The following is a 12204-nucleotide window of genomic DNA, read 5'->3' as shown; positions in this document are numbered from 1 at the left end:
CAAATCCAATTTCACTCACTCAATTTCAAATTTGAATTTGTCTACACATATAAAACAACCAAATGTATGAACGGTTTGTTTGTGTGAATGTGCCACCTATGCATATTTTCTAATAGAATTGTACTAATTTCATGGAAAAATGGAATTAAATAACAAAGTTTTGTAAGGAATCTTTGTATGACAGATATTTCTTTTCTTAAAAAAGAATATTTTATACATTTATTTGTTAGAATGCGTTTGACGGACGAGAGTTTAGTTGAATTGAACCATTAACCATAGTAGAAAGAGTTAAATTTGTTTATCAACTAGGTAAAGTAGAATAGAAATAACATTTAACCTTTTTTTTTCTAAGGTTAAAGTTTTACATTTTGCCCTAGATTCATTGTTCTTTTTTCACTAACATTCAACTTGGTTTCATTCTTATTCTTATGATGCAGTAAGAAAAGAAAATTGTAATTTCTTATATTAAACATGTGCAAATATACACTTATACCAAATATATCTAATAAAAAAAAACTCCAAAATCAAAGTAGATCTAAAAAGAAGTTTTAAAAGAAGTAGATCTCAATAACTCCAAAATAGTAGATATGAACTAAAAAACTCCAAAAGAAAGTAGATCTGAACAAAACACTAAAAAAAAAATAGATTCGAACAAAAACACCAGAAAAAAAAAGAAGAAAAAAGAAACATATTCGTATAAACAACAAAAAATATCTTCGAAAAAGAAACATGCAAGAAAAGAGAATGGGAGGAGAGGAAGAGGAGGAACCAAACAAATTAAGAAGAGAGAAGATTGAAGAGATACGAAGAGAAGAAATGTGAAGCGAGGGAGAGAGAGAAAATGATAGAGGAGAGTTAGGAGTTAAAGAGGGGATAAAAAAAGTTAGGTTTTCAGGGGAGTTAATTATCAAATGACATTGTGTCCTATTTAAAATTCAATAACATCGTAGCAATTTATGCCACTTATTTTAAAACGAACACTACAGAGGTTAAAAACTGTTCCACTTTATAAAAATATTTGTCATGAACAAGTAAAATTATATAGACTTGCTCTTCTAATTTCTTCATCTTTTTCCCGGACAGTTTTTTCCCCTTCTCTTCTGCATGCAAGGATCTTTTTCTGTTTTTTTTCCCCATAGTTTATCTTCTTCTTACTTCTTTCAGAGTTGTGACGACATTTTTCTATCTTCTCTTCTTCTTTATTCAACTTGCATGCGTGATAGCGACGAAGAGAGACACTAGTAGAGAACAAAGAGAGAGGATCGGGCAATTTGTGAGAACAAGAGACTGAGAGAGTAAAGAGTGAGAAAGTCCATGCATTTTGGGTCGTGTGAGAGTTTTGTTTTGATTATTTCACTTGCATATATTATTCAATCACCAAAGTGAAAAGCAACACTATCTTTAAAAAGGTGGAGCAAATCTTTTTTTTCTTTTTTTAATTTGGATCATCAATACAAAAACCGATCCAAACAAGAACAGAGGTAAAAAAAAAATTGATCTAATTTGAGAACATATGAATGTGATCAACTGAGAAGTGCTAAATCAAGTAATGATCAGATACTTTTCAACTTCACTCCAAAACAGTTACTCTTTCACCTTTTCACGAGTGACCAAACTATCCGATTGTTTAACACATGTAATGAATAAGAGAAGCATGCTATGAGCTCTCATTTGTATTGAATCTCCTTCTTTATGCTAAATTATATATATATATATATATATATAAGAGTTTTTTTTTAAAAAAAATATTGCTACAATTTTACTAGAACAATTTTGAAAAAGAAAAAAAACTTAATCCACGATGTGACATACGAAAATACTACCATCAACAGACACGCGAGTAATCTTCTTATGAACAATTGTGTATTACAATCTAAATGATGATTTAGATCATGATACAAGATCATGTAGTTTATTTTAAACGATGAGAAAAAATGTTTCAAATTTAAATGAGGGGATAATAAATTCTAAACGATGTCGAGAAAACTTTATACATAAACGATCATTTAATATAATCTAAATGATTCTCATATTCATATGCATTATCGTTTATGTCAGAACATTAAACGATTATGCAGTGAAATAATATACTTTAAACGATTGTAATCATGTTAACCATGGTAAACGATCGTGTTGATTATAGTAAGAGATTGTGTTGATTATAGTAAACAACCATATAATTCAATGTAAATGATCGTACAAAACGAAACAAAACAAAAGTTTTCATTACAAAATATACACACTTTTAAGTTTAAAAATTTACAAATCAATACATATACTCTTTTAAAACAATAATGCAATGTCTAATTTATGAAACAAAAATTCAAAATCTCATAAAATCAAATAATTAACACAATTTACATATCAATAATACTATGAATTAATTCCTAAAATTTACATATCAATACACTAAAATTTAAACTCTAAAATATACATCAACGTAAAATCAAACAATTACATTTTCAAAATATATACAAAATCATACACTTGATCTAGTCGTGGAGCGAATACACGATTTCACTACATTATTTTTTAAAATGTTCTACAAAATAACATTATTGAAGTAAATTATTTATCAGAAAACAAAAATATATGTTAAAAAGTAAAAATAATTATATACTTTGGCACTCCTAACCAAGTAATGATCAAATGATGGGGCAAAATGATCACGACCACAAAGAGGAGATAAGAGAAGGAAACAATATATATAAGAGAAGAGAAGAGGTAGAATGATTCTACCCAAGAAGATGAGGATTTTTTAAGTGAGGAAGTCGTGTACCATGTGAAGTCGTGGACCGGGTACACGACAAGACATTGAAGACGTAGACCTGATTCACAACTTCGTACATGAACTACAAGAACTTTTGTCTTTGTTGATGCAGAGAAACATTGGCAAATCTTAAGAAAAACATGGGTAGTGCTTCTGCCAACGTTTTTTTTCGCGTGGGCATGCTTCATGGCCAAAACCTCGTGGTCTTTTTAGGCCACTTGTTGACCTTACGTCAGCAGAACTGCCCACGACAATTAAAATCGGAGGCAGAAAACACATTTTTGCCAACGAAAAAATGTCGATAGAAAGGTCATTTACCCACGATCATCATCGCGTCAACAAAAATAAATTTTCTAGCCACATTGTTTCGTGGGATAGAAACTGATTTTGGCAACAAAAATATTTTTGTCTGCAAAAAGAAAATTTCTCCCCACCCTAAATTCGTCGGCATAAGTATATATGCATGTGTCAAATACTTTTTTGCCCACACAGAAAACGTCCCACAACAATTATAACTTTTTCACATTTATTATTAATACTATATGTTATAGATTAATTTTTGGATATATAATGAATTTATTGACTATAACAAAATATATCAAACATTGCAACCAAACTTAAAAATGAAAATATTTTTAACTATTAATACTCTTTGTTAAAATATAACAAACCATAATTCTTTAGTGTGTCGAGATACATGAGCTATATTAATTTTCATTTTGGCATACTAAAATGAATAAAAAAATATTAAATACACAAAAAATGGTTAGCTCAGTTAGAAAATCTTCAAAGAAATATAGTCATTCTCCGCTCTTTCAAACAACATAAACTTGAAAAATGTATATTAAAATGAATAAGAACGTGCTAAATCTTAAAATAAATGTGAAATGTATGGAAGATCTACTCGCCAACATATGTTAATCCATAAAACAAAGTCATGATATATATAAGAGTACCTGTTCAACTGAGTTAACTACTTCAACATCTCTTCGCTTATGCAAAGAATGACATTTTCAAGAGTAAAGACAAAAAGAACTTCCTTCAATCTTCTTACAACATTCATATTTATCGATAAACATTACATACAATGCAATTGAAAATCATCTCACCAGAAAATCGAAGAAACAAAAGTCCAATGAAAGGATAACAAGTAAGGCTACACCAAAGCAAAAATCACTAAACATTTCCAACGATCCAATTCTCTCATTTGAGCGAATCATTCACCTCACAAACTAAAAACAAAACCTCCAAAAAAATCTTGCGTCTCCATAAATATGTATAAAAATATGAGGTTTTTGGCCACGCAAATTACGTTGACAAATATTTAAAATACTTGTTCAAACACAAAATGTTGCAATAAATTAAATTAAACCTTGACAGAAATCCAACCTAAAAACTTTCTTTTTTCAACCACACAACTTTTTGTCCACATATATATTTTCGTCGGCAAAAACAAAGATGTGCACACACAATGAAATTACATCGGTACATCATATCTTTGCCCATATTTTATTTTTGTTGCTAGAAAAAACTTTCAGCAAAAACCAAAATTCTTGTACAGTGTTGATTGCCAGTGAGGACGAACAACTCACGAGAGTCGTGTACCCGGTCCACGCCTTCAACATATTGTCGTGGCCCCCATCTACAACCTCGCTACCCCATTATTTTATAGGATAGTTTCTGTGATTATTTATAAAAAATAATCCCAAATAACATCACATTTTAATTGAATCATATATAATAGTATACTTATTTTTGTAAATAGAATAAATTATGTAATTTCATTTTTGGTTGCGTTAGTATGATCTGTGATTGCAATAATACATATAAGACTTTTGACGTACCAACCGACAGTGATAGTGATATTTTCATCGAAAGGAGAAAAGGGAATAATATCTTTAAATAATAACAATAATACAATAATGTTCTTGTTTGTATTTACTTAAAAGAAAGAGAAGTATGGGTATTTCTGTTTTGTTTCATTGATTTTTATATCAATCGTGCTACTTAGAAAACTTGTATTTAAAATTACTAAAGAGAACCTACACATCCTCCAACTCCATTTCCTGCTTCTTCGGTAACACAACTTTATAAAAACATTAAACACACTCACATAATACAAGAACGTGCTACCAATAGGACAAAGATGTTATCCTAACGATGTCATCTCCTTCAATGTGAAATTTTGAACAAAAACAATTACAAATTGAAGCATCATTTTTCAAATTAATATCAAAATTACAATCCATCATCACATTTAGAATCAATTTAAGATTGATATGGTTCTCACAAGTAAAAATGGATGACATAGATTCGCTAAATCCTTATCATATGTCATGTCTTTTTACCGTGAACACTCAATTAAATAAAATTAATTTGGTCAATTATATATTATTATTTGGGCTAAATACTAATTTAGCGTGAAAATAGACTTAATTTAACATAAATATTAAAAATGGTATGAATTCATATAATTGAGCTAAAGAGCGTAGTTCATAAATCCACCTAGGAATTTTATAAATAAAAGAGATCTCATCTATTTGAGGATTTAGAAATAGAGATGTCTACTTAATCCGTTGGATCGGGACCTACAGGGACTCGCTTCGATCGAGATGAAAAATCTTTGAATACACAGGAAGGGAGTGGGAAATTTTTTTTCCTTGCTGGCAACACGAGGCTGGGAACGGACAATACATTCTTCGATTTCAACCCCACCCCGAACAAAAATATAATTAAATATAAATATAAATGTTTATTTACTTATTTAATAACATGGAAAATAGTAAAATTAAAAACCTATTTTTATATTCTTACTTTCTATCTTTTCTCTATTCCATTTCTTTATTTGTTTTTTCCTAATTCCATTTCTATGGTGTCAACTTTTCTTAAAATGTATATGTATATGTTGTGTGTTGATTTGTGATTTGTAAACTTTCTTTTAAAAAGACTATTTGTTGTATCTTAAACAATATGGTGTAATTTTTTAAATATTTTGTTGTATCTTAAAATCTATGATGTAATTGAAGGTTAGGTAAGAATACTTATGAATTGATCTTTGATTTTTTTTTGTATGGATTTTGAATTTTATGGATAGATTTCTAAATGTATCTTTTAATAGTTGATTTTTTATTTTTATAAACAATGAGAATTTGACATTTTAATTGTTTTAAATAAGATAGTTGATAATATTCTATAAAAAATAAAACTAACATTGGAAATGTATATACATTTCAAGTAAATGTGGAGTGAAAAATGAGATTAAACTTTTAAAAAAAGTAAAAAAATATTTTCCCACGAAATCCCCACTTCGTTTATGTGGGGGAAATTAGTGGAGATGGAGAATGGGATAATGGGCAGGGACAGAGATGAGGAGTGGCATCCCCGACCCCGCCGCCCTGTGGACATCTCTATTTAGAAATCTAGACTTCATAGACTAAGACTCCCTAACTTCTAAAGCTTAACTATATCTAATAACATATTTCATCATAATACAATGATTAAATGACCAAAATAAGATGGTTAAGTTGAAGTCAAGAAAATAATTAGGGAAACAAGCTTGCACATTCTGGGTGCATTAGAATATTAGTGAAAAACAACAAATTTCAACGTTCATCTGTCACACAAAATAATCGTCGCACTCAACGTTCATCCATCACACACTACAAGAAAAAAGCAACTTTCTGACGCATAAAACAACCATTAGGAGGAATGATGTCTCCCAATGGACTCTATAGAAAGCGTAGTGAGTAAGCCATAATCCTCATAGCTGTATAATAGTGTCGGAAGTTAGTTGAGAAAAGATGTTTTTGTAGGAAAACTTCCAATTCCATTGAGAAAGGCATTAGAGTTCTCGCATAACTGATCTCGATGACTATTACGACGTTAGAAGTTAGGCAAGAACTTCAAATACCTTTTTTAACGGTGTCAAGAATTCCCCTACAAAATAGACCTGAAACCTTCGGATCCCATTTCCTTCCTACGACTTTAACCCTAAAATTTCACTCTCCATCTCCCTCAAAATGTTGTCGTCATTGGCTTGCACAACTTCCCGCCACCACCACTCTCTCCCTCTTCGTCACCGTCATGGCCTCTCCTCTGTGTGGTATTGTTGCTTTTTCATTTTTTTTCCTTTACATGTTTCATTTGCACATTTATTTTCTTGTGTGCACTTTTAGAACTTGATTTTCATGCTCATTCTAATTGCAAGTTCCTTTTCCATGATCATTTTGTTTTTCCATTTCGTACATTTATGGGTTTTTTTTATCTATGCTACTTGCTTTCTTGTTCATATTTGAAATTTGTACTAAAAGCTTAAATTCAAATACGATCCTTTTGAGCAAAAGAACTTGAGGATTGAAGCCTTAATCATTGTAAGGTAGACTTGTGGTCTTTTGCTTTAAGAAACTATCGTGCAATTTTTAGGTTCTTTATTCTTAATGCACATTTGAATGTTATATAACCATTTTTTTTATAAATACTTTAACTCCTAAGTTCATTCGTGGAACTAGTGTTGATCATATTATACAACCATTTTTTTTTATCAATACTTTAATTCCTAAGTTCATTCGTGGAACTAGTGTTTATCTTGATTTATTAGATTTTGATCAAACTTGGTAGGTAGGAATTGAGCAAATGACATGTTGCAAAAGCTCAAGCAACTCATCAAATGTTAGTAAAGTGAACGATTCTTTTTCTGAAAATAAGTTATTTTGAGTAAGGAATAAATGTGGTAGATTTATAATGTAATTGTTAAATTTTGCAGTTAGTTTGGAGGTGCATTTTCTTGCTTGTAGTTGTGATTCTTTGAGTTTATTTATGTGGCCAAAGATGACCATGATCATTTTGCTACTTTAAGTAGAGTTTTGATAATAGGTAAGAGTTCATGTGAATAAATTTCATATATATTAATTTCTAATTACATCAATTACATCATTACCTTCCAAAATTTTATATTAAAAGGGTTTAAACACTTTTGATGTTCTTTTAGTTAAGATTTGGATGATATTGTTGTTCTAAATTTTTTTTAGATTAAATTCGAGGAGATGTTTGGTTGGAGAGTTGAGTTATGGAAGGGTTAAGGTTATGATAAAACTAGTGTTATGATAAAAGTTAGTTTTATGATACGAGGTGTTTGGAAAAAGAGTTCATATAAAGATAGTATTATGATAAGATGTGTTTGGAAAACAGTTATGTGTATAGTGTTATGATAGTTTTATAATAATATATGTTTGGGAAAATGACTAATATGTAGGTAGTATTATGATATATATATTAAATTCATATTAAATTCAATATTTTAGTTTATTTTTAAAATTTAGGTTAAAAGTTTAAAGAACATCACATTATGAAGAAAAAAAAAAGAATTTATAAGAATGAATATTTAATTAAGAAGTGATTTTAATAAATACATTTCCAACAAATCTTATTAAACAATCAACTCTGTATCAATTGAAATTTTTAGTTTATTTCAAACACAACTTTAATGGCGAATAATCAAAACTTATTTATGTATTTAAGTTTTGTAAACAAGGCTTTTTTATTTGACTAAATTAATTAAGAGTGTTCGTAGAGCAAATTGCTCAACTTCTCTTCATATATTTTTTTAAATTTTCCTTTTATCTCATTTGCTTAAACTCCAACAAAGAAGTGATTTTTCCCTCTCACAAATAATCCTTGTTTCTCCCATTCTTACAAATCAAATATTAATTATATAAGTTAAAAACAAAGGTTTCCTCCTCCTATATAGCGACAGAGAAATTTAGTTATACATTTGTCCATTATATTAAATAGACTAAAAATTATTTAAAATAGGTAGACGCCCAATCCAAATGAATTGGGGAAACTAAGAAAGGTAAGGTTTGGGGAAACTTTAAATGAATTGGAATGAATACAAAGAGATTTTTTTTTCTTTCAAGAGATAACGCAGAGAGTTTGATTTCATTTTATTTTCTTCCTCTTGCATACTTACTTCTCTTTTCATTAGGATGAAGAAAAGGAGAAGAGATCAGGATACGTACGTGAGAAGCATTCCATGTTCTCTTAATAACTCTTTGGGAGTTATTTAAATTAAATTAACATTAATTTAATTAATTATATTATATTTAATTAATAATTCATTTAAATCATATTTGAACTAATATCTCTATCTATATGTTTAATTTAATTAAATCAAATTAAACTAAAATAAACTAACAATTAATTCTTCAATTAGTATTTACTTTGAATATGAATTATATTCATATATAAATTTATCTCATACTCCATCATATACACATTAATTCAAATTAATATTTGAAATCATTCAAATATTAATTTTATTTTCTCATAAATTAATTTTGAATCATATCCAAAACTAAATTTATATAATAAATTTTGATTATATAAATTTTATTTATAATGTATCACCACACATTACATTATTAAGAAAAATTATGTGGTGATACATTAAGAAAAGTTGCATCAAATGACAAAAACATTTAGAAAAAAAACAGCTTATGGCACTTATTTTTTGCATATTGCAAATATGAAAATTTTGTTAATATCAGATAGTAGTCATAGAAGTATCAACTTTTAAATTTGCTACTTTTACAATTTAGAAAATGTAGTGACACGAGTCCTATTATGATAATTTTTTTTGCTATTTTTGTAAGGGTCCTTAATATTAATTTTCCAAGGAAATTTAAACCTTTCAAATTACATTCAATATAAATTAAACTCATTATCTCTTACAAGAGCCTAAATTGCATGGTGCCCCTAGTCACGTGAGCTTAAAAGGGGAGAGATAAAAAAAAAACTTTTAAAAACTACATTATGAAGTGTAAGGAAAAAAATCGATACCTCGGATTACCCAACCTAAACCATAAGGGTTGGGTTGTGTTAAATTTTTTGTTGGGTAGGGTTGGGTTAGAAAATTGGAGAAAAAAAAGTTGAGCTCGGTAGCCGAATTGTGCTTAAGCAGCTGTGCAGCCAAGTTGTACAACAAGTAAGGGGTGGGGTTGACGCGACCCAACCCAATTATGTATATAATATATAACTCTATCTAGTGGAGAGGGTTTTATGTTTTAGGTTTGAATGTATAACATTATTTATGTCATTTTGTACATCGAATGACAATTTGTTCACCTTACATAGTGAAAAACAATATGATAATTTATCTAAATGAAAGAGATGAAAAAAAAAAAAAACAATCAACCTAACCCAGCCCAACTTGAAATTTTTTAGTTCGGTTGGGGTTGGGTTAACACTTGCATATATTCATCGATAAGTTCATTTTTTGCCAACCCGAACACTTTGAGTTGGTCCATAATTTTCCAATCTGACTTATGTGCACACCTAATGACTTGATCTCTTTCTTCAATTGGTAAGTAACTACATAGCTGGTAGGAAACTTTAGTTCAATTTAGTAAAAAAATATATTTGAACTGATCTCTTTATCCGAGAGTATGCTACCAACTTAAACAAATCTACCTCATATGCTAGATCAAGCTCTTGGTCTGCCTAACTCTACCTTATACATGAGATCAAGTCTGGTTTGCTGACTTTCCTCATCTTTAATATCAAGTTTTTAGTTCATCTAGTTTTGCCTCATCTCTAAAGTTCTCCTAAGTTATGATGTGACCTCGCCTTCCTATGCAAGACACTGTTTACTTTCCTATTTTCGCCTAATCTCTGAAGTTCAAGCCTGTTCCACTTAGCTTCGTTTCATATGTGAGATCAAATCTAATTCGTCGATCTCCGTCTCATATGTGTGTTCAAGATTACGCTCATCTTCTAAGATCAAGTTCGATCCGCCTGGCTCCACCTCATCTCCAAAGTTCAATTTTGGATTTGCATGGCTCTGTCTCATATGTGAGATCAAGTCTTGTCCGTTTGGTTCTGCCCCATCCTTAAAAATCAAGCCTAATCCACATTACTCTGCCTCATCTTGGAAGATCAAGTCTGGTGCATTTGGCTTCACCTCATATGTGAAATCAAGTTCGATTTGCCTGGCTTAGCTTTCTGGCCTCATCCTTGCGACCAAGTCTGGGCTTTCTGGCTTTGTCACATCTGGGAGATTCAAAGTCCACTGTTGCCTGTTCTATCTCCAAGTTTTCTGGTTGCTTCTTTATTGCTTCTCCATCTCACGAGGGTTGCATTGTTGCTCTTTCATCCAAGTTCGATGGTTCCTTTCTATCTCCAAGTTTGATGATTGCACTTTTGTTTTTCCATCTTGAAGTTCGTATCTATTACATACCTACTACATGACCACTTCATATCAGCAACATATACACATGTACTAGCGCTTGACAAAGAACAATGTGCCCTGACATACCTGTAAAAGTATGGCTCTAATTAGAAAACAATTATTTACCTTTAGACTTACCCATTAGTGGCAGTTGAATTTACTATTAAAAAACCGTACGAATGCAAAAAAGGAGATTAAGTTAGCCAAAATCAGTAGAAGAAAGAAGTAAGATTTCGATTAAAGAAAATAACTTGCGAGAACAAGAAGAAGAAAAAACAAAATAAAGAAAGAAAGAAAGATAAATGGAAGTAAAAGGTAAAAAAGTCTGAAGAGAAATTAACGAAGAAAATATGGGAGAAGAAATAAAAGGAGGAGGAGGAAAAGAAAAAGAAAGAAAGAGACAAATAACCTAGATGGGAAAGAAGTCTGAAAAGGGAATCCAAAAGAAGAAAAAGAAAAGGAAAGATGGATCCCACTTTATTTCCAAATCCTCTTCTTTGCCATCTCTTTCTGTCTCTCAATTCAGTACAAGTCTCTTGGATAGAAATTCAATTCAACTCCAAATTTGATTTTGAATTAAGTAGCAACCAAAATTCAAATTCGAGTTCATGTCAACAAAGGAAATCAGAAGAGTCTTTTAATAAGTTGCGTTCTTCTTCTTCTTTCTTTTTTGCATGTTTGTAATCTGCCATTACATTACAGAGTTTAGTTGCTGTAATTTTAAAGAAAATATCTCCATTGATCAATTGAACACAAACAAAACAAATTGAAGATCGATTGAGAAAAGGTTAAAAGAAAATCACCTTTACGTGTTGCAGTTCCCTAGCTACGTGGCTTCTCAAGGTACACACATTGCAACAGACTACTCGTCTTTTCATTCTCTTTCGACCACTCCAAATAATTCAATTAAATCCCAACAAAAAATGCCGTACTTGTTTGGTGCTTACAAATTTATACGTCTAAACAAAACACACCATCAAATGTGACTGATATCTGGGGTAGATTTGAGGCCATAGAAGGCATTCCCACTATTTTGATTGCCCCCAGACAAATACAACTCTCCGTTTGCTCAACTTCAAATTAATCTGACTGATTGAGATATATGTTTATGGTAGCTCTCTAAATGGTGATGGTATACAAAGGAACAAAATTTATTACAACTAGCTTTTTTTTCTCAGCTGGACTATATATTTGTGTATAGTTTCAATTA

The 12204-nt window shown here is 30.3% G+C and overlaps 1 long non-coding RNA gene across 1 annotated transcript; it reads right to left on the bottom strand.

The window, feature by feature from the left end:
• Positions 1 to 9938: 9938 nt before the first annotated feature.
• Positions 9939 to 11957, bottom strand: LOC116404984. Its single transcript, XR_004218015.1, has 2 exons — positions 11404 to 11957; positions 9939 to 11081 (listed from the first exon to the last, which is right to left on the bottom strand). It is a non-coding gene; the product is annotated as an uncharacterized LOC116404984 (long non-coding RNA).
• Positions 11958 to 12204: the final 247 nt, after the last annotated feature.

The sequence above is a fragment of the Cucumis sativus genome, chromosome 7 (genome assembly GCF_000004075.3).
Source record: "Cucumis sativus cultivar 9930 chromosome 7, Cucumber_9930_V3, whole genome shotgun sequence".
Taxonomy (NCBI): domain Eukaryota; kingdom Viridiplantae; phylum Streptophyta; class Magnoliopsida; order Cucurbitales; family Cucurbitaceae; genus Cucumis; species Cucumis sativus.
The sequence above is the reverse complement of the archived record's forward strand: the minus strand, read 5'-3'. Positions and strand labels throughout refer to the sequence as shown.